The sequence below is a fragment of the Tenrec ecaudatus genome, chromosome 11 (genome assembly GCF_050624435.1).
Source record: "Tenrec ecaudatus isolate mTenEca1 chromosome 11, mTenEca1.hap1, whole genome shotgun sequence".
Lineage (NCBI taxonomy): Eukaryota > Metazoa > Chordata > Mammalia > Afrosoricida > Tenrecidae > Tenrec > Tenrec ecaudatus.
The window spans coordinates 83,454,236-83,478,526 of record NC_134540.1 but is presented as its reverse complement, the minus strand read 5'-3'; the positions used below and the strand labels follow the sequence as shown (position 1 = coordinate 83,478,526).

At 43.0% G+C, this 24,291-nt stretch overlaps 1 protein-coding gene across 2 annotated transcripts in view; it reads right to left on the bottom strand.

The window, feature by feature from the left end:
* LIMS1 (LIM zinc finger domain containing 1) overlaps positions 1-24,291 on the bottom strand; it is a 168,476-nt gene that overhangs the window by 107,902 nt on the left and 36,283 nt on the right. The window contains exon 1 of one of the 2 annotated variants that reach the window (XM_075563360.1): positions 16,968-17,118. The exons of the other annotated variant lie outside the window; for it this stretch is intronic. The gene's annotated coding sequence lies outside the window, so the exon portion shown is untranslated. Of the gene's footprint in view, positions 1-16,967; positions 17,119-24,291 lie in introns of those variants that run through there. 2 annotated transcript variants of the gene reach the window in all.

Here is a 24,291-nt window from a genome sequence, read left to right as displayed (position 1 = left end):
GACTTGATTAGATCAGTATATAACAACAGAATCTGAAGCTTTTAAAAAAATAAATCATTTTATTGGGGCTCATACAATTCTTATCACAATCCATACATCCATCAATTGAGTAAAGCACCCTTATACATCCATTGCCCTCATCATTCTCAAAATTCGCCTTCTACTTGGGTTCCTGGAATCAGCTCATTTTCCTTTTTTCCTTCCCCCTCCCTCACGAACCCTTAATAACTTATAAATTATTACTCTATCCTATCTTACACTGCCCGGCATCTCCCCTCATCCACTTTCCTGTTGCCCATCCCCCAGAGAGGAGGTTACATGTAGATCCCCGAGATCAGTTCCCCCTTTCTACATCCCCTTCCCTCCTAGTGTCGCCATTCTCACTGCTGGTCCTGAGGGGTTCATCCGTCCTAGATTCCCTGTGTTTCCAGATCCCTACTGCACTGCTGTGCATCCTCTGGTCTAACCAGGTCCGCAAGGTAGACTTCGGATCATGATAATTGGCGGGGAGGACACGTTCAAGAACTAGAGGAAGGTTTTGAGTTTCATTGTTGCTACACTGAACCCTGAGTGAATCATCTCCTCCCCACTACCCATCTGCAAGGGATGTCCAGCTGTCTACAGATGGGCATTGGGTCCCCATCACACACTCCCCTCATTCACAATGATATGATTCCCGCCCCACCCCACCCACCTTTGTTGTTTGAAACCTGGTCCCCTCGCCCTTCATGATCACATGTTGGTGCTGCTTCCATGTGGGCTTTGTTGCTTCTGGGTTAGATGGCCGCTTGTTTTCTTTCAAGCCTTTAAGTCCCCAACGCTGTATCTCTCGATAGCTGGACTCCATCAGCCTTCTTCACCACACTTATGCACACATTTGTCTTCAGCCTTTATGTGGGGAAGGTGATCACACAATGATGGTTTTTGTTCTTTGGTGTCTGCTACCTGATCCCTTCAACACCTCATGTTCACTTAGGCTTGTGCGCTTCTTCTCTGTGAGCTTTGTTGTGAAGCTATTCTTAAAGAAAAGAAAGCAACACAGCTTGCTATACTATCAGTTAAAAATGTAAAAACCTCAATTCACTGGCATGGAATCAATTCTGACTGACAGCAACCCTAAAAGGTAGGGTAGAACTGTCTGGTGGGTTTCCAATACTGCAGCTCTTTACTGAAAATAGAAGGCCTCTTTTCTTCTCCAGTAGACAGGCTGGTGGTTTCAAACTAGCTGACCTTGTGGTTAGCAGTTCAACTCAATAACCATTATGCCACCAAGTACCCTCCGCCAGAAGGATATTAACAGAGTTTAGAGCTAAAGATAGAACTGAAAGGTACTTTGAAGGCCATCTATTGTATTTACAGGGAAAGAATTCACTGTCTGTAGAAATAAGCTTATCCATGAGAAATGAAAGATAGTGTGTTCCAAAACCCAGGGCTCTTTGCAGCTCTCCCGAGGGGGCACCCACCCCTCACATGCTGAAACACACGTTCATGTTGTAAGCTGAGAGCCCAACGAACGGCACACCTGGGTATGCATTTCTCACATGCTAGTCAAGCCAGTAAAATTCCAGGGTATTTTTCTGGCTACTTTTAACTTTCTTTGGGGAATTGGGAGTGGAAGGCAGAAGGAGGCTGTTTGTGGTCACAAAGCAGTCCCATCCCCCCACCCCCACCCCACCTCCTGTTCCCACCAGGGATAGTCTTTTACCAAGGAGATAAAGTCTGGCAAGCTGCCAGGGCTCTCTTGGGAGCCAGGAAAAGAGAACGGGAAGTTGTCTTAGCTGGAGCTCAGGGATGTGAAATGTTAAGAAAAATGGTTTGTGTTATAGGATAAGCAAACCACAGAACGAAAAAAAAAAACAAAAACCTCATTACTCCCCTCCCCCTCAATTCTTTGCACTGTGAAGGAACTATGCAGGCTGTTGGGGCAGACAAAATAGGGGGCATCCATGTAGACAGAATGATTAGAAGTCTCTCCAAGGAGGAAACATTTAACCTTTAGAACTTAAGAGTTACAATATTTAAGAGTTAAGATTTTTTTTTTAAGAGTTAAGATTTTTAAAAAATCATTTTATTGGGGGCTCGTACAACTCTTATCACAATCTATACATATATCCATGTGTCAAGCACATTTGTACATTTGTTGCCCGCATCATTCTCAAAACATTTCTACTTGAGCCCTTGGTATCAGCTCATTCCCCCCACCCCCCGCACTGTCCCTTATGAACTCTTGATAGTTTATAAATTATTTTGTTATGTATTACACTGTCTGATGTCTCCCTTCACCTACTTTTCTGTTGCCCATCCTCCAGGGAAGGGTTATATGTAGATCCTTGTGATCGGTTCCCCCTTTCTACCCTACCTTCCCTCTAACCTCCCGGTAACATCACTCTTACCACTGGTCCTGAGGTGTTCATGTCCTGGATTCCCTGTGTTTCCAGTTCCTATCTGTACCAGTGTACATCCTCTGGTCTAGATGGATTTGTAAGGTAGAACTGGGATCATGATATTGGGAGGGAGGAAGCATTTAAGAACTAGAGGAAAGTTGTATGTTTCATCAGTGCTAAACTGCACCCTGACTGTCTCGTCTCCTCCCGGAGACCCTTCTGTAAGATGTCCAGTTACCTACAGATGGGCTTTGGGTCTCCACTCCGCACTCCCCCTCTTTCACAATGATATGATTTTTTTGTTCTTTGATGCCTGATACCTGATCCCATCGACACCTCGTGATCACATAGGCTGGTGTGCTTCTTCCATGTGGGCTTTGTTGCTTCTGAGCTAGATGGCCGTTTACCTTCAAGCCTTAAGACCCTAGATGTTATATCTTTTGCTAGCCAGGTAACATCAGCTTTCTTCACCACATTTGTTCATGCACCTGCTTTGTCTTCAGCGATCATGTTGGGTAGGTGAGCATCATGGAATGCCAGTTTAATTGAACAAAGTGTTCTTGCATTGAGGGAGTTCTTGAGTGGAGGCCCAATGTCCATCTGCTACCTTAATACTAAACCTACAAATACATGCACATAAATCTAGTTTCCCATCATCATATATATTTATATATGTACATGCCTGTATTTAGACCTCTACAAATGCTCTTTGCCTGCTAGTTCTTTCCTCTATTTCCCTTTACTTGCCTCTTGTCCCACTATCATGCTTAGTCTTCATTTGGGTTTTAGTAATTCCTCTCGGTTACATTACCCTTGATCACGCCCTATCAGGCCTCCTACACCGTCCTCACCACTGATTTGGACCACTTGTTGTTCCCTTGTTCCTGGGTTTGTTAACACCACTTCCTTTCTCCCACCTCTACCTCTCCCATGTCCCCCTGAAACCATCAGTCCGGTTGTTTCTCCTCCAGATTGTTTATCCTGTCTATCTTAAGAGTTAAAAATTTAAGAAGTGAGAATGCCAAAAGGACAAGGACAGAGGGAAGAAAGTTCTAGACTGAGGAAGCAAAATCCCATTCTCTTTCGAAGTTCAAGTCCTCTGAGAATTCTACCCTAGTGATTACCTCTGACCCTCCCTCCAGGTGACCTCCCCTTATTCTGACACACTTGGTGACCTGGGTCATCATCTTCATCACCATCACAACTATCTTAATTTAAACACCCTTGTAGGAAACCAATGCAACAAGAGTAGCTTTGGAAGTCCTCCTCTCCATTTTCTCTAAACCAAATCTATTCATTCCACAAGTCCCCTCAGACAACGTTCACTTCCAAAGTTGACTGACACCAACCTCCTATCCCCATGCTGTACTACTCCTCTCACTTCCATCACAGTTGCTCTTATAATGAGAAGCCTTTTAACCCCCCATCCACTCTCATTTTCTCTCTCCCTTCAGACCTATACCATTCTTCCTTCCTCTTCCAGACTAATACTAAACACCAGAACTGCTTGTAATCTAATACCATAAGCCAAGTGCAATAAATATCTTCTGCTTAAGTCACACTGCTTCCAATGTCTCAATGCCTGTGCCTGGCTAGTGCTTGGCAGCTGAGCAGACTACAAAGATGGCCCTTGTTGGTAACCTCTCTAGGTCACCTAAGAGGGCTAGGAAGGAAATGTAGGATGCAAGACAGATGACATCAGTGAAATTAAAAGGCTTTCTTGTGGTTTTCTCCCCACTCCGGGGAAAGCATAGATTCTCAGAGCTAACTAAACACAGTGGGGACAGAGTATGTGTCTGACTTTTTACTATGTTACCCTAGAGCAGAGCACAGCACCTACCTACAGAAACAGCCACTTGTTTCATGGTAACCCAACTTGTCAGGGTGCAAATGCATTCATTCCCTTTTACAATGGCTAGTATTTCTAGAGTGCATCACGAGCCCTTTCTTCCAAGGTGCTGCAGGGTGGACTTAAACTCCCAACCTTTCAGTTAGCAGCCCAGTGTATTAAGCATTTGTACAACCCAGCACATGGTATGTAGTTGACTCCTCCTTGTGATGATGGAGAGGGTCACCTTCATTAATATATTGTGCAAGCATGAGTTTGCTTCTTTCCAGCAGGTGGCGCTAGAGTTCTGTATCATCTCCAGCAATGGATTGGGTGCCCGGATTAAAAAAACCTTTTCCATCCATCCATCACCCCACCGCCCCCAGGATGCTTTTTCCTTAATAAGCCTCACACCAATACAAAGAAAATCAGAAGTGGTTTCCATAGGCCATGTCCATAGTTTGAATGAATATAGATCTATTTTTAATGGGTTTGATGGCCAACAATATTTGTACATTTTAATCTCTGGCCTTTAAAGATCTGGAGAGTTTTACAAAACTTGCTGACAGACTATTGAGCAAATACAGTTAACATGCTTTAGGCTCAAAGTCCATTCAAAGGTCTTTCTCTTGGAAGAAGGGCCTGGGATCCGTGTTGGGAACCCCGGCAAGTGAAGACCCGATGAAGCATAAGTCCTACCCTGGCGCACACAGGGCACCACAAGTTGAAACTACAGCAACAGTCCTTTAACTTTCCTGACTTTTCAAGTGTAGCACAGTGGTTACGAGTTGGCTTGCTAACTGCCAGGTCAGCAGTTCGAATCCTCTAGTGTCCCCACTGGACAAAGGTGAGACCTTCTATCCCCATAGAGAGTTACAGGCCTGGAAACCCACAGGAGCAGACCCCGCTGTGAGTTGGAATCGATCTAATGGCAGTGAGTTTAGGATCAAGTGCTACTCAACTGCTGAGCCTTTATATCATCTCCCAAAACGCACTGCCATGAATCATTCACCTCCGAGCCCCCTTAAGTCAGACGAGAACTGCATGCACCACGGGTCTCACAGGCGCCAAGTCCTTAGGGAAGCTGATCTTTCTCCCAGAGAGCAGGGTTCAAAGGGCCAACTGTATTCCTCTCAGCTCTTTACCGTGAAACAAGTTCGTCATGGTCATTCCTACCCACAGATTTTCCCTATTTCACTTGAGAAAACCACTTTAAAAATAACAGAAAAAACATTTCAGTATATTTGAACCCTTGTTTTAAGTATCTGAGGTTCTAAATAGAATAAGAAAAAATTTTAAAGTAAAATGAAAACAAATTGATTATCACCTAAGAAGGTAAAGCTTAAAAATTCCCGACAACTTCCCTTGGTGCCCTCAGAAAACTCTGTCTTTTAAAACTGTGCAAAAGACATTCTTGCTTATGGCTGAAACAGTTAGGGCCTGTACTAAGAAAACGACACCAAGATTCTCCTCTCCTCCTTTAAGAACCTGCCTCATAGTCCTGTGGGTACACGTTACATGACACCCACATAGCATCTGTGGCCCTACTCTTATGGTACCTTTCACCCCGAACTACTGAAGTCACTTAAACTGACCCCACAAATCCTAACTGCTCCCTGTGGGTACTATGCGAGCCCCAGTGACCACTCACTTGGACAATTTCTGAGGCTAGCTCAGGTTTTAAACGGCTTGATTTCAAAAGCATTAATGTAAAGTATCTGAACAGCCATTTGTACAAGTTTGACTTGAATGATTAAACACATTAATATTAAAAGGAGTATAATAATGTGAAAAGGGGTCTTGGTAGTGTAGTGTAGTGAATCACACTTAACCACAAGGTCAGCAGTGTGAAACCACCAGCAGCGCCACGGGAGGAAAAGGAGGCTCTACTCCCATCAAGATGTACAGTCTCAGAAAACCCACAGGGACACTTCTACTCTGTCCTACAGGGTGGCCAGGGGTCAGCATCAACTCGATGGCTGTGACTTTGGGTTATTTTCTGTTGTGGTGGTTTAATTAAAATTAAAAGACAGAAAAATTTTGACTATCATTTTAACTTCTTAAAATCACAGAAGTCTTTGATTTGCCACTATCTTTGAAGTCAGACTATATTATGCCAAGAATAGTGTCGTGAAATAGCAAGTCCCTTCTCTCCCGAACAAATAAAACCCGCTGAAGCAGGGTGGAGTCAGCCTCAGAACCCCAGACACACGGCTGGCTCCGAGGGTTTCCAAGGCTGTAATCTTCATGGGGGCGGATTACCAGCTTTCTCCTGCAGAGCAGAAGAACCTCAGACAGCAGAACTAGAAGAACTTTTGTAGAACTTCGCTACTGGAGTTTCCTTTAAGAACACCCAAGATCAGTGACAAGCAGCCCTTGCTGCTAGCTGTGGAGTATTTCAGCATCTGAGCAAACTACACCCTCGTGCCCACTCAGATGGGAACTAGACAAGTCTAGGAGAAGAGGCCACGGCAGCGGGCAAATTCCCATAGCAACACTGAACTCCAGACTTTAAATGATTAACATCTGCTACAACTAAGTGTTCTGAAATGAAATGTGGTTTACTAGGCAGCCAATTCAGTCCTCCAAAACTGAATGAAGGCCTCATTTTCCTTCTGAAACTGTTTTTCACAAAAAGGGCCACCAAAATTACCCAGTTTGAACATAAGCCAGAAACTAGGCGGTCAGTCTCAACTCCTTCCTGTGCCTCCCAAACCTCCCCATATGCAAACGGGAAGCCTTGCCTCATCTTCCTCTTAAGTTAACTCTGACTCTAATTCACTTTTCCATGCCAGTGCACATTACACCTACCTCTGACGTCATCATCTCTCACTCGGATAAATGCAAGTGGTCTCTGAGCTTCCACTCATTTCTGGGGGCAGGAGCCTGCTACCTTATCCCTGACAACAGAGACAGGTCCTGGTTTGGGCCACTTGCCCGAACGAAACGTGATCAGAGGCTTGTACTCTGTAGTTGGAGCCAATCAACTGAAGGCACTGCCACATAGAAATCCCCAAACTGTTTTTGCTGAGATGCCAGGAGTAGCCCTGGCTCTTTGTCCTCTCGGGAACTTGGATGGTCTGTCTGTTCTTCAATTCTGAGACTTGCTCTCACTATCTCTCCAATAAGATCTGTCTCACACAAGGTTAAGCGGGTTTATTGAGGCCGTTAATAGGTTAGCACAGTCGGGATGAGCAAACAATAAGGATACAGTTATTGGTCCTTAGCAGCGCCTCTCCACAGCCAACAGTCAGGTCCTCAGTGTCTCAGCCACACGGTCCCTTGACTTTTGCCTGCCTCCTTCCTATGTCAGTAGAGGTTGGCTTGTTGCTACTCCTCTGAGCCTTCGTGTCAGTCCCTAGTACCTCTCTCGTCTCAGTCACTTCAGGGATCTTGGGCCTGCTCTTCCATGATGTACCGGGGTTTCTCCAATAAGACCTTTTCCTACTTATTATCTGGTATAGCAGAGTCCTGGTGTTTCAACCAAAGAAACTTAAGCCACAGTAAAAACCCCCTTCGCGATATGACTACCCACAGTCCACCTGGCACTCCCTGCACTTCCATTCCCCGCCAACCATACTGTGAATCTGCTGCCTTACGACACCTTGCTTCCTCAGCCTTGGCCTTTAGACCCACTGCTGCTTCTCCGCTCTCTGAAGGCTCCTACTCCACACAAAGGGCTCAGTTCAGATGTCACTTCTGGGAAGTTTTCCTTGGCCTCTTCCAGTTAGTCATTTATGCCCCCCGAGAGAAAAGCTGCTGCCCGGTCGTGTTTCAGTGCAGGCTACACTTACTCCATGAGGTTTTAAATGACTACTCGTGGGAAGACAGTTATCACCCTCCCGATTAGCTGTAGCTGCTTGAGCATTAACTGTTTGTACCATGCAGGGACTGCCCAGATTTGTTGTCAGGGGCATCGAGTCAGTTCCAACTCATGGCAACTGTGTGCACAACAGAACATCCCACTGCCTAGTGCTGCGTCACCTCAGCTTGGGCCGACTGCTGCAGTACCTCCGCATCGCCGCCCCTCTACTGTAACAAGTATGCTATCCAGATGTCCATGAACTGACCTCTCCTGGTAACATGTCCCCATGTCTGTATTAGTACTCCTGTAATAAAGCTTAGCACCTGGAGTTGTATATGCCTAATTCCTTACTACTCTGATCCCAAATGGAAGTTTACTGAATGAAAGTGGCGATCATTATTGACATTTGTTTCCCTTGCATGTGTGACACAGAGGAGGCTCTCAATAAATAAACTGCTAATAAAGAGCTGAGTAAAATATTAGAGACCCACAAAAACAATTCAAATGAATATTTAGGTAAGTATGAGGAGCTCTGGTGGGTAGTGGGTTACATGCTAGGTTGTTAATCACAAAGTCAGTAGTTCAAAACCACCAGTCACTTTTTGGGAGAAAGAGAAGGCTTTCTGCTTCTGTTAAGATTTACTGTCTCAGACAGTAGCCACCAGGGCAGTTCTACTCTGTCTATAGGGTTGCCGTGACTCGGAATTGCAATGAGTTGATGGCAGTGAGTTGAGTTTAATCTTTAATACGTTTAAATATAAATATATTTCTTCAGAATCAAGATGCTTTCTCCCGGCATTCATTGTTAAATTCATTTTATTTAAATGCTGATTCAAATTCTAAATCTTTTAACCATGTGCTCCATTTGTAAAAATTAATTATGTTGTACACTTAAGATATTAGCCTGACTCTGCATGTAGTACAAAAATAAACATTTTAATGCACACTTGATACAGCTTACAGCCATCGCTACAGAGCAGTAATAAATTCCACAGGCATGGAGATAGCATGCAAGGGTAGAAGGCGGCTCACTGGCTATGGGTACAATTCCCAAGGTTGCATTCTTAACCATATCACTCAGCAGCGGTGTCTCCTTGCCTTAGTCAAAATTCCTACAATTCAGCTTTCAGACTCATAGAGTGGGTAACAATCACTCCAAGTCTCAGGGCTCTGAAAGATGAAATCATATTGGTGAAATCTCAAACATAAGGCCTACGGCTATACAATTTTGAATCATCTCAATGTGAGTGCTGGATGGATTACATAAAATAGATTTTAGGGAAAACCGTAGTTTTCCATGTAATTGCCTGCCTATCAGATCCCATGCACATACGAAGTAACTTCAAAGGCTCGCAGAAAGTGGAACCAAAAGACAAAGCAACTTTATCAAGACCTTTCGAAGCCCCTTGTATACCAAAGAGTGACACGGCAAAACCAATCCATGAAACTTAAAATTAAATATATTCTTGAAAGAAAAGCATTTTCCTAGATCATTATTGCTTTTTTTGGGAAACTAGATCAGTAGAACTTCATGCATAGTACAGTCAGCCAAATAGAGGAAGCTCCTCAAGAGCTGGATTGACACCAGGCCTCGGGAGGAGCTCAACCAGAGTTGTGAGCACAGTGCGGCGGGGCGGTGCTTCTCTGTGCTGCTGCGATGAGCCGGTTGGAATGCATTCAATGGGACACAACAACAAAACGTGTGGGAAACTGCTTACATTTCATCAGCTGAAACAAACACTGCTCATACGTTGCATACCAGGGGTGCTCTAGGGTTTGGCCATGCTCACAATTGTTATGTTAGAGCCCAATGCTGGCCAGGACTGGCTATGTGGTGAGAGATACATGCAGTACGCTGATAACGTACCCAAATGCAGAGGATGAGCTCCATTAAAATAACTTGACTGCAGAAAGATGAAATAATTAGATATCACAATACATTAAACACGTACTATTTCATACGCGTATTCAATAGTCACTCGGTAAGAGGCAGAGATGGACAAGAAGAATTTTTATTTCCTAAAAAGAAAGAAAAAAGGTTCAAATTGCCGAGCCAACTCACAGCCTTGAGTCCATGCTGACTCCAGCGACCCTATAGGACAGGGTGGAACAGCCCTGTGAGCTTTCAAGACCACTTTTAAATATGAGTTTAAATATGTTTACTAATTATGTTCAATTTGTAATAATGAAAATACATCTTGCATATCAGACATTACGATTCATAACAGCAGCAAAATTACAGTTATGAAGTAGCAACAAAGTAATTGTGTGGTTGGGGATCACCACAATGTGAGGAAATGTATTAAAGGGTCGTGGCATTAGGAAGGCTGAGAACCGCTGCTGTAGGGAATCATCCTTCCTGTCTGCAGGGAGTTTCAGGAATCTGCACTTGAATAAAAATCAAACCGCACTGTCAAGAGATGGGAAGCAGTAATCTGTGCTGGGAATGAACCCTTTTAAAGAGAGAACTTTCTTTTCTCCTACTCAAGCAGGAGATTCTTACATCTTTTTAACATTGTAGTATAGGGCATGATGATCCAAATACAAGAGGTACTTAAAAAAGCCATGTTGAGTTAATCTAGTAACTAGTACTGATCCATCATTTAAAGTTCTATCCCAACCCCCTTGAGAATGAATTAAACATGGTACCTAGTTAATAGCTGTCATTCAACCAAGAGGATGTTTCTTAGATGATTAATTCCCACCACATCGCCCCAGACACACATACATAAATCTGCAAACCTAATCAACAGCAGACCTAAAATGTCTAGAGAAAACCAATAGCATGCATGGCTCTGCCACTGGAGCATGACTGTCATTAACAGCAAGGCCAGGCTGTCCCCTGCCCTCTAAACCTGCCCATTGTATGCCTCGTCACCAAGTCTAGAGAACATGTCTAATCCTGGCCTCAGCTACCTTTGTTTCCTGAGGCAGGTATACAGCACTGTGTCTACTGGTAGGATCTTGCTATTTTTTTCTGTCTGGTTGTCAAACTCTTTGGGGTTGGCTTTGGCTACAGTCAAGAACGTTGAATGAAACGCTATCTAAATATCCAAAATGAATACTGCTACATAGCAACTATAAACACGAACACAGGAAGAGAAAGACTAAACAACTCTGATGACTCAGGAATTAGCTTCTGGAATAGTCATTACAATTCAAAACACAAAATTCTTAAGAGTAACATTACACAATGGCTGGAACGCTGGAAAAATGAGAAAAGTTATCCCTCTAAGAGTCAGTGTTGAACTAGACCTACGCAGTCTAACAGCCTGATGATAATAAAATGTTGATGCATGTGGAAATAATTTGAAGTAAGGGAACAGATGAACTATAGAACTGCATCCATGAAAAAGGGCCCAGACATGATTTCAGAGAACCTTTAGGAAAAGAAGGAAAAAGGCCACAAACATCTGGGTGGCTAAGTCAAGTTTAAGCACAGTACAAACTGTCAGGACCTGCTAGGTATGGGCTCTCAGTGAGTTCTCAAGACAACAAAACTTTGCTTATTTTAAACTCACTTTGGATGGGTTCCAGTTTCACCACATAGTCAGTGAATGCCAAACCCACCGACTTCTGTTTGTCAATATTTGAAAATTGGTTGGTTCACATTCTAAAAATCGTTTCAGTGTTTCCCAGAAGTATGAAAAAGTGCACTAGCCGGTGGAAGAAGTGCAGCCAGAATACTCCTTAGAACAAAAGGATGGTGAGACTTCATCTCACACACATTGGATGTGTATGACGAGGAGAGACCCGCCTCTGAGGAAGGACGTCATGCTTGGTAAGCAGAATCAACGAAAAAGAGGAGGATCCTCAGTGAGGGGGACTGATGCAGTGGCTGCAACAATGATAGCAACGATTGTGAAGATGGCACAGGGTGGGGCAGTGTGTTTCTCCTGCTGTCTATGGGGTCACTATGAGTCAGAATCAACTTAAACGCACCTAACAACACATATTAAGAAAAAATCCCTATACCCCAATCTTAGAAAGAAAATTACAAATAATGAAACAGTGAGGAAAACAGCAATGTGCAAAGTTATTTACATGCTTCATAACTCCAGGCTGTAAACACTTCTTACCAAAGGAATGGCAGGTAATAATATTATTCCAAAAGAGAGTAAACATTTCCAGCCAAATTTGAAAGCATACAAATTATTTTATTTCAGCATAAAAAAACACCCCAAAACCAAGGCACTACAAACAGACATTTAATTACTTGAATTCAACCATCAAGCAATTGAAGCTGGAGCGGTAAGAAGTTTGTAACTCTGGAACGTATTTTTCATAGGAGGGCTATAATGAAATCATGATGGATCACAAGAGCTTCCTTACTCCAAACTGCAGTGGAAGAGGAAGCGAAGTAGCAGAAATCAGGGAATCCAAAATCCAAGAAGTTTGGTTCAAGTTTGGACAGTAGCTTACTGGGGGATCTAGATGTTGAGTAAACTGTTTAATGCCGCTGAGTTCCCCATTTCTAATTTGTACAATAGGTATGAGGATTATCTAAATTCCAAGTGACTGGGGGCCAGAATTGCCTCGATGGCATTGAGTTTAGTGCATGTTTTTGCTTGGGTTTCATTTTTGGATACAGGCTCAAATAAGGCGAAAACCCCAAGAAAAGACCAAGCACGCTGCTGTTAAGAGGAACACTGGTGGCACAATAGCTACACTGGGAGCTGCTAATCGCAAAGTCAGCAGTTGAAAACCTTGAGCCACTCCTTGGAGAAAAAGGTTTTCTATTCCTGTACAGTCTTGGCACCGCACAGGTTTGGGAGTAAAGTAGATGGTGATGCGCTTTTGTTTTCTTTGGTTGCTGTTGAATCAAGTCAAGGTAGAGTCAAGAGACCTCACAGAGCCTCTGATGCTCATCTTCATAGAAGCCCCTGCTAGGTTGTTCTTCTGAGGGGCAGCAGGTGGGTTCAAACTGCTGACCTTTTACTTAGGGACCGAGCACGTCACCGCTGCACCTCCGAAAGCAAATGAGACTATACCTAATAATCCTAAGCAGTATCATCTGCACTTCTCCTCCCAACTCGAGTGGCAGAGGGGACCAGGGCCTCGGTAATGGTGGGAAGCAGCAAGAAAGAACCCCAGTGAGGTCTCCGGTCAGCTGCTGAGGATGGCTGTCCATAAGCAGCCGTCTATTCCTAAGTAGGGAAGAACTTACACAGTCCCTTAACTTCAAAGTGCTTAAACGAAAGCAATGCCTTTCCCCAAAGCTTTAACCACCTATTCTCCTTTGAAAAATCTTTCCTGATTTTGTCTCCCTTCCTATTTTCCCTAGAGAAATTTCATCCACTTAAGATTGGAAACTCCAGTGATAAAACTCACAAAAGCAAAATCCGCATTAAAGAGAAGACTTTCAAACTGATTGCAACACACTTCAGCAGTTCCTGCCCGTCCCCAAACCAATAAGCACTGTATTTGAATTCTGCCATCTTTTAAATCAAGAGCAGAGAAAGACCATGAAGTCAAAAGGTCAAAGAGCCACATTTGTATGCTGGATGCATCAGTTAGTCCCCCAAAGCTGTGAGTTTTCTTTTATTCCCTTGGCCGAAACAGTTGGTTAAAAGTTGCAGAACATGTAAACTGTTATAAAATTACTGCTTTGGGTGGGCAGTGAAGGGCAAATATCTCGGGGAAAAAAGCAGGATTGGCCAACATGGTGTTACTCAAATTGTGGCCCATGAATCACGAACTGTTTGTTGCCAAAACTTGAGAGTGTTTAGAAATTGAGCAATTAGGAATGAAGTTTTATATTTGTTTGGATCCAAAGATAAAAAATGGAGGCCTCTGGTTGCCTTTTCTTTCATTTCATTTTCTTGTTTTCTTTTTTAGAGAAGTATCCATCCACAATGAATTGAAAAATACTGAGACAAAATCGCTCATTCTTCAACATGGATAGTTTAGGAAGAAGCAATGGCCAAGTAGACAGTCAGATGTGGCACTAGGAATGTGCAGGCCACCACCCAAAGCTAACTTGCAGGAAGTCAGGTCAGAACTGCAATTTATGCTGGGCTCGAGGCTAAAAGGGGCATGTATGGATTAGAGGGGGCTGGGTGGTCATTTCAAAGCTAGCAATTAACTCAGGTATGTGAGGCCAGTTTTAAGACTTAAGAAGACTTCTCTAAAACAGTGTTTCTCGGTGGGCTGTGGTGGTTAGGTGTTGGTGTCTGTCAACTTGGCTTGTAATGTGGTACTTAAACACTCCCCTAAAACATGAAGGTCACAGCCTGTTTCCTAGGGGTGTGGCCTGTTTAATACCTATAAAAGAGTCACGGTGGAAAAAGAATTTAATTTTAAAAGGTAAGTAAAACCAAGGTTCTCAACATTTTTCTCCTGTCTCCTCTAAAATGTTTCAATGCTATCCATAAGGTTTTCAACAGCAAATTCCTCAAAAGCGGGCCGTGAGTCGATGCATTTGAATTATGGTACTGGTGAAGAATATTCAAAGTTTCATAGCCTACCAAAAGTACAAACAAATTTGTCTCGGAAGAAGTACAGCCAGAATGTTCCTCAGAGACAAGAGTGACGGGTTTTGTCTCACGTACGTTGGACACGCTGTCCCTGGAAAAGGACATCCCTTTGCTGAGTAGAGAGGAGGGGCCGAGATAAAGAGGAAGAGCCCTTGGCAAGATGAGTGAGTGATACCGTGGCTCCAATCAAACAGGAACCTAATGGTGAGGGCGAGGGGATGTTCTGTTCCGCTGCACGTGCGTCCCTGGGCTGGAACCTGACAAGAACACTCTCCGAAACCGTCTCCGAGTCCCGCGGAGAGCAGAACAAGGGCACAGGGAAACCTGGAGATCCGATCTATGTTCACTACGGTAACTGCGGGGTGAGATTCAGAGCCAAAGCTGACTGGTGTCCATTCCACCTCCAGAAGAGGAATTTGTGGAAGAGAAAGGAGAGCAGTAGAGACACAAAGAACATGGAGATATAATAAAATGTGTATTAAGATATCTACCCCATAAAACAGAAAAGCTACCACCTCAAATTCTCCCTCAAAATAACTTTTTAGTAGCTTTGTAATAATAGGTGGCTGACAATATGATGAATATTTAGAAGCCTCCACATGAATTGATTATATTTTTTGATTATGGGTTTGAGGCAATTTTAATGAAATTCATATTTTCCAAAAGAATTTTGCCTTTTACCCACCCTTTATAAAATTTAAGAGTCAAAGTTCTTGGCTTGCAGACAAGCTATTAGTCAATTCTGGCAGCACCCCAGAAGAGCAGATGCTGAATGAAACATTCTCCTTTGAAAAATGTCAAGAAAATCTCTTGGATGCCCACTTTAATCCACTCAACAGCTCAGACCCGGGGCTCCTCTATCTGTATGTAACACAGGGTTAAGTGCTCAACAGTGAGAACTAAAAAGTGAGTCTTCAAGAAAAGATGAACTGTAGATTTACCCATTCTACTTCCATCCTTCCATTAGTTAAGTGTTGACACCCTTCATGTGACCATGTGAAATCGCTTTGTTCACTATTCCAGAGTCAAGTGTTTCTGGAAGACATGAGTAAGCTGGCACCTGCTTTAAGGTAGAAACCTATCAGAAAACAAATACTCAGACATCTGATGCTAACAGAGAGTATTTAAAAAGTAGCAAGACAAAAAAAGAGTAGCCAAGACTGCACCCTGTCAAAGGCAGAAAACTTGCAAGATCCTAAGAAAGGCCATTCCACGAGTGCCGACTCTGAGGCCTCATTACGATCCCACTTAGGTAGCACAGGTGTATAATGAGCAATATTGTACTCCCATGCTTATTGTCTAAGAGCTGTGCTCCTCATTTGCAAATAAAGGAAAATGTCTAGCATGTAACAGGAGGGGGGCGGTCAAAATATTCCACAATTACTATTCGCAGTAACACAACCTAAAGCTTGTCTGTGGAGACACTCGACCTTTCATATAAGATGCAATGGGATCTAGAATTCAGACCTACTAAGTTTATGTAACATATTCTTAAAAACCCTTTTCTCTTCTTCCGTAGCACTTCATCTGTTTCTGATAAAACCTTTTGTCCTGTCACTACTGTTATTTATTTTTAAAAACCAGCAAGAAAACCTCCCATCATCTTCTCTATGTACTTTAAATTTCTTGTGGGAAGGGCACATAGTATTTGAATTTTGCACAGTAAACAACACACCCAGGTAGATAGCAATGTTTGGTGCAGGAGCAAAAGGAATAAAGAGGCAAATGAGATTCTGAGAACCAGATTTATAGCTCAGAGCTTTTTAATCTTGACTGAGACATCAAGTCTAAGACATGCTACCACACTTGTCAAAAAACCATAGGACACTGGGAAGAAACGATAATGGGATTAGTACAGAAACTTTTGGAAGCCCTCTTGTAAATCTATATACATACATACCTGCATACATACATACATACATAGAGAGATGAGCGAGAGAGAGAGAGAAAGAGAGAATATGAGTATCGCCCAAATCACCGCTGGCCAGTTGGTTCCTACGTGTATTGACACTGTAGGATAAGGTGCAACTGCCCCATAGAATTTCCACAACTACCATCTTTACAGGAGCAGACCGTCGCATCACTTTCCAGTGCATTGGCGGGGGGAGCTCACATGTCAGACTTTCCATCATTCGTCAAGCAGCTCAACCACGGGGCCATCGGGGCTTGTTATCTGTACATACCAAAGGGCATCAAAAAGTTCATGGATAAATTCCATTTTCTTTTCATTCTATTGTTCCCTAAACTCTCTCAAACATTGTCATGTATACACACACACACACACACACACACACACACACACTTAAATTCCCCTTAATTCAGCTGTTTAGCCCTCCTATGGAATGAGTGTTTTTGGAGAGCACGTTTTTTCTAGCTTAGCAAGGGTTAAAGTCCTTGGTGAAGGCAGAGCTCCTGGCCTCCCCCTTCAGGCAGCCCTCACCCCCACCCCCCATCGGCCCACAGCGCTCGGGTACCTTCAGCCTGTGTCACGGTTCCTCAAGATCTGCTATTCGCTCCCACTGGTCTGAATGCCAGCTGCCCAGCACTGCCCTTCAGTGCTGCCTCGGGTCCTCCTGTCTCTCTCTCTTGCTAACTTTCCTTGTCTTCTTCACAGCCTCTTGGTAATGGCCAGAGTTCCGGCTGCTGTGCTGCTGCTCCCACTGAGAATGACGCCATCAGAGGATACAGGAGAGCACCTCTTTGAGTCACTGGCTTGCCTCTCCTGTCTGTGTGCTTTTGAGATCTCTGCGATCAGAAGGGCTCCCTCCCCCACTAGCGAACCTGCCAGCGACTTCTGGATTCCAGAAACCCTAGGTCTGTTCATAGCCAAAAAGAATATTGTATTACTGTAATGCCCTGATTTGTCCCCCCCCCCAACATACAAATATAAATAATTGCTGAACTTCCTCTAGGTCTAAGAAGCAAGTTCTCCATCACTTTTATAAACATATTATACCAGCATAATTTGTGCATACCTTTCCCCTTCATCTAGCAACAAATGTCAAATAATACTTTAACATGTTTCCCAGAAATAAACATCTGCTCCATCTCTTCTTTCTCTACCCTTAAAAAAAAAAGGCATGGGTTTGAGTCTTTCAGTTTCAAATTAAAAACCTGGCCAGCTGTGCCACTTAGTATATGGCTTTGAGCTAGTTACAGTACAGTTTGAAAAGCAGTTTTCCCATCTATTAAAAAAAAAAAATCACTGCCATTGGGTCAGTTCCGACTTACAGAACCCTAGAGTGCAGAAACTGCCCCTGGGGGTTTCCGAGACTGAAACTCTCTAACGAACTTTTATAAAGCCTCATCTTTCTCCCTTGGAGAGGCTGGTGGTTTCAAACTTCTAGCCTTTCCATTAGCAATCCACAGAATAACCTACTAGGCTAGGCTACCAGGGATCCTTATTGCATCCCCAAAGCCAATTAAATCAATTAATAGGATTAAGAAAGATAGATTTACCAAGTACATTCCCAAAGACTGTTTTAAAAAGTCATCTAGGTGGGAGGGGTAAAAAAAAAAAAGTCATCTAATCTCCCTGTCTACCTCTTAAACAATTAATTCCCTGCCTAAACGTTTCATTGTATATCCAGCTATCTTTTAAGACAACATTTTAACTTGAATTCATGATAAACCTTAATTAAATTTGCTTATTTTTCATTAGAATGAAAATATGGTCTATAATTATTAAATAATAAATTATGTGACAACCATATTTCATCAAAGACCTTTGTTCTTATCAAGAGTCTTGCTGGCCACAGTGTTTAGAGCACTTGGCTGCTAAGCTAAAGGTTGGTAGCTCGCACCCACCATCTATCTACCTGCTCTATAGCAGACAGATGTGGCAGTCTGCTTCTATAAAGATTTACAGCCTTGAAAAGTCTCTGGGGAAATTCTTTGGCAAATTCCTGGCAGTGGGTTTGGGGGTCGGTTGTTCCTACCAAACTGTAAATTACCTACTTTACTAAACTTAAGTAAAAGATCACGAGTTTCTGAACTAACAGTGACAATATACCTGTTGCAAACTGACATTCATTCCACGGCAACCACCCTTTCAGGATGTAGACAAGGTGTCTAAAGCAGAAAACTGGTTGCCTTCTGGATTTTAACAGTAGGCGCAGTGAACATGGTTGAGTGGGAAGGTGCATGTATTTCAGAGGTCAAGTGAGCATGAACAGAAAGGGTCAGAATAAACTAAGAGATCTGCACACAAACTGCCTAAAACTGTAAAGACTCGCTGAAAGAGTTAGAAGGGAGCTGCCGGGCCTTTTCTTTTCCTGGATTCCTAGGGTAGGGTGATTGAAAGTTCTCATTTTAGACATCACAAGAAGCAGAATCGATGTGTTTGAGTGATGGTGCCGTCAAGGATATTGAAAGTACCATGACTGCCAAAAGAACAAACAGATCTGTCTGCCAGAACGCTCCCTAGAGGCAAGGATGGTAAGACTTCGTCTCACATACTTTGGACATGTTATCAGGAGAGACCAGTTCCTGGAAAAAGACAGCCGGCTTGGTAAAACAGAAAACTAGAGGCAGGCCCACGACGAGAGGGACTGACACAGTGGCTCAAACATGAGAATCGTGAAGAGGATGCAGCAGGACGGTGCAGTTTTTGTCCTGTGTGCATGGGGTGACTATGGGTTAGGACTGAGAACAGAGAATAACATGCATGGCGTCTCTCTTCAAGGAGTACGTAATTGAAAAGGGTGCAGATGGCAGAGAAGAGATGAGGTACCCTCGTGACCTCCCACTGCACGAACACACAGAGAAAATGTGCAAACCTTTACCCAGGTGGCACATTTTGTTGTGGATCTGGCCCTCCCCGACCAATTTGCATTAGTTAGAAACAATACCAGCATGCAGAAGGCGAGTAAGTGACGAACACCAACACAACTGAGAATGATGTGTATGTGTGTTTGTGCTTTGCAGCTAAATAACCAATACAGCTTTTTCTTTCCTTTTATTTTTAAAATTAATTGAGCTACGAGGCAGGCTATCGACCTTTCTGTTGTCCAAATGGAACCAGCATAATTCCAATTAGTACTGAGCTAAAGTATTGGCAAAACCTATAGCCATTTGTCGATGCACACACAGACACACAGAGAGTTATCACTCAGGCCCTGCTAAAGGTCTGCATCAAGTGGAAACACTGGCTAAGGGGTCTTCAACCAAGTTAGCAAATAAGGACTGGGCTCTTCTGGATGTTGTAGATACATCAATGAACAGAAACCATTCTTACCTTCTTGGTGTTTAGAGAACGGGAGAGAGGAGCAACAGCTAAACTAACCTCCATTCATCCACCTCTCTATTCATTAAGGAGGTAGAGGAGTGTGAGTGTGAGTGTGAGTGTGAGTGTGAGTGTGTGTGAGTGAGAGAGAGAGAGAGAGAGAGAGAGAGAGAGAGAGAGAGAGAGAGAGAGAGAGAGAGAGAGAGAACACGAAGTACCAGAAGAGAAAGGCCCCTTCAGAGAAGGGAAGGTTTTCTATAGGGTCAGCCTGACTAGGAGAGAAACAGTTGGGAAAAGACCCAAAGGAGGTGAGGTGAGGTGAGGGAGCGCAGTGTGGCCATCTGTGGCACCTTAGATAGAAGAACAGCTCATACAAAGACTCTGTGCTGGGAGCCCAGCAGGTGCGTTTGAGAATGAGCAGTAACTGGAGTGACTGAGGATAAATGAATGTGGGAAGAGTAACCATTTGGAGAGGAGGCCAGAGAGCTACAGTGACTATGCAGTCTTGCAGTCACTGTCAAGACTATGCCTTCTCTTCCAGGCACAATGGAGACAAGGTGTCCACTAGCAGGTTCTGAGCAAGAGTGACACCATCTAAGGTTTTACCAAGATGTTCTATTGTGAGTAGACTTCGCAGGAAGCCAGAGGGAAAGCAGGGAGACCAATGAGGAATCTAATGCACTGATCCAGATGAGAGGCGATGGCAACCCTATTATGCACTCCCTTAGGGATTAAAACCATATTTGTAGAAACATCTCCCTGTGCAGATCCTCTGCCGGTGCTGAGAACCGAGAGGGGCAGACCACCAACTACTCCCTCCCCTCGGGAGGAACAGCATTCCTCACCACCTCTTCTTCTGAGCAGGCGACAGTGACAATCAGAGGATTTTCCCACACTGTCAATACCATCGTGTGGGGAGGGGAGGGGCTCTTTGGTCAGTGCTAACTCCGCAGCATGTAGAATTTTAGTGACAGAAATATGTGTACAATAAATGACTTTCAGGTCATGTGTTCAGGGTGGATTTTGTGTCAAACCACTTGGCGCTTTCTCGTTTCTTTAAACGTGATCAACTCACAGGAAACATGATGACAGAACACACACTCCCTATCAGTGCATGACGACGCCAAAGGCTTTCCACAGTCCACAGCTGCCCCGGGAGAAGACAGAGGATGTCTCATTTCACTTGGGTTTCACTTACGGGTAGAAGATAACAATGTTTTAAAATATCAAGTAAATATTTCCTTTAAATGTGAAGAACCTAATGCCCATAGAGTAGTCAGATTTTTCACTCTCCTTTACATATCAGAGGAAGAAGTTTCTAATATAACACAACACTAACAATGCCGCAAAGACATAGTAAAAATCTGAGCCGTGACTAAGATTGATACTTAAGAGACCACAAATGGGCAGTTTTACTTGTGTACACCTTATAGAACATAAGTGATTGGAGACCAGAGGCAATTAAAAACAACTCAAGTAGAAGAAAAAGATCAAAAGAAAATTTTTTCAATGACATGCAACACTTCAGGTGTTATTTTTCAAGCATCTTAAAGTTGTTGAAGGCATTTTAAAATTTTAAAGAATTTGCTCCCACATTCCCTAGACTAGTCTGTTAAGATGCTCTTTCTTCGTTGCTTTACAAAGACAACTAGATGTGTACAGGACACTCTGAATTAAATTCAGTCTCTAAAAGCGTCCTGGTGGCATAGTGGGTTTGAACCCGTCAGCGGCTCCACAAACAAAGATGAGTCTGTTTGCTCCCGTAAAGACTTAAGGTCTCAAGAACCACAAGGGGCACGTGACAGGCTCACTGTCAGTCAGAATTGACTCTGTGCCAGTGAGTGTGGTTTTCAGTCGCTGTGTAAATTACTGCATCACGAATGATCCCTAAGAAGAGATGGTTAACTACCTGCTGATATCTGTCCTTAACAGTGGAACTCAAGTGCTTGCATCAGCCACCTTGGCAGAGTTTCTGCAGTGTTATTTTCCAATCTTTAAATGTGTTCTTAAATGTTTTATCACAGTTAAAAGGATATTTGCTTCCAATACACTTTGCAGACTAAGTAAAGTTGACTTAGTCACATTAAAAAAAGATGTGAACTGTCAGAATTGCAAAGGCATTTTAAGTACTATAATAATGCGCCTATCCCCTACGGGGGTGGCAGAAGAAAAGAGAAGGTAATCAGTTTTCAATCTGCAATTATCGTCTAGCATATTTCAAAGATAATTTAACGAAAATCCAAATAATGACACTATGACACCTGGATCTATAATTTTGTAAGCATCTACTAGTCCAAGATTATTTCTATTTGCCAAAAAGTGAACACAGAACAATGAGTCACACACATTATAACCATGTATCCCAAATAGTTTCCTCAATGTACATTTAAGATTTGGTTTTTCCCATGTCATAAAGACATCATCAGGCTTATTAGTAAAAATAAAGCCAGCTTTTCTCAACACTGAATGAATAGATATATACACCACCCAGGTGCCTGGACATCAATTACACCTTATGAACCTTTTCACATTCACTTCTCCATAACTTTTAACTTGCAGCAGCTACCTTACCTTCTACCTAATTAAGGAAAGTAATAGAAGAAGCTGGTAGTATGTTCAATGTGTTACAAAAGGTCCATTCAAAAGGCCTATGTTACATCTACCAAGTCCTCTCTGCCAGTGAAAAACTGCTCATCTCCAAAAGAGACAAAACATATGCCCATCTTCCAAATCTCTTCTAAATATGGAAACTTTAAAAAGAGGAATCAAGTTTCCTGACACTTTCCACCTTCATTATTTAGTTTTTCTCCCCATTTTACAGATGAGCAAACTGAAGTCCAAGCACTAAATTAGGAGCAAAGTAAACCAGGGGGCTCAGCTCCTCAGTATAGCAGATCGACTTGAGCACAAGGCTGTCCTCGTTTGGACAGCTTCTCAGTGCTGCCTGCTTCTCTAGCGTTTTCCTTCTATGCCATCTTTCTTCTAAACTTGTTCTTGGGAACTGATTACAAGGATCTACATGTGACCTCCTCCCTGGGGGACAGACAACAGAAAAATGGGTGAAGGGAGACGTGGGACAGAGCAAGATATGACAAAAATAATAATTTATAAATTACCAAGGGTTCATGAAGGAGGAGGGAGCGGGGAGGGAGGGGAAAAAATGAGGACCCGATGCCAGGGGCTTGGTGGAGAGCAAATGTTTTGAGAATGATGAGGACAATGAAAGTTCAAATGTGCTTGACATAATTGATGTATATATGGATTGTGATAAGAGTTGTATGAGCCCCTAATAAAATGATTTAAAAAAAAGAAGAAAAATAAATAGACTTGTTCTTAATTATTATAGGTAATTATATTAAACACATGAAATATAACTTGTGATTGATTACTATAGGTAATAATATCAAACACATGCAATATTAACAAGCCTAAGAGGCAAAAACCTAGAACCACCTTGTGGTAGTTATATAATCATTTGTCAATTTGGGAGGATTAAGGGTGAAGGGGGTGGAGTCTAGCCTGTCAATCAGGTCATAGCTGATGAGGCCTCTGTGTGGGCATGGTCTTCTCCTCAGGATTCTGGGAACTCCTGTCTTCCTCCTTGGAGGCGGTAGACACACTCTCTCTCTGCTCACTCCCTGGGATACATTGTAGCTGACAAGACACATGGAGCTAGGTTAGTGCCCTGAGCTGTAGGAACCATATGGAGACCCCTGAGCCAGCACTAAGATGCTTACAATGCCACTGAATCCACAAGACTTCCCACCACTGGCATCACTGCATGTGTTTCCTGAGTCTGAAGATAACTTTATAGATTGGTACTGGACATATGGGCTAATATCGGAATTATGGACTTGATCTGGACCGGGCTGGAATGGTTTCTCAATATTCAATTGCTCTTATATATAAAACTCTTTCTTAAACACACGTGTTTGTAAATTTGTTTCTCTAGTTTACCCAGATTAACACACATCTTACAAAGGAAATGCTACTTACAAAGGAGATCCAGCAGATTCACAACCCACATATTCGGCATCGTCTCCAACTATCTGAGGGCATTAGGATGCTTCTACCAGCATGCAATACCAAAACCATGAGGACTACTGGCATAAACCATGAGAAAATTCATTAGCACCAACAACTGCATGGCTGGAGGTAGGGAAGGTTGAGGCACAGTATATATGAGCAGCTCAAGAATCAAGGCTCCGGGTTCCTTTAGTCACTCTGGTTTGGCAACTTCAGTGTTAATTCATTTCAAGAATAATCCCTTCATGATGACAAGATGGCTGCCAGTGGACATCAGGGTTACATCCACTTTTTATTTAAATCGTTTTATTGGGGGCTTATACAATTCTTATCATTATCCATACGTACATCCATTGTCAAGCACATTTGTAGCCATCATCCTCAAAACATTTGCTTTCTATTTGAGCCCTTAATATCAGCTCATTTTCCCCTTCCCTCCCTGCTCCCTCATGAACCCTTGATAATTTAAAATTATGATTATTTTGTCATATCTTACACTGTCTGACATCTCCTTTCACTACTCACTTTTCTGTTGTCCATTCCCAAGG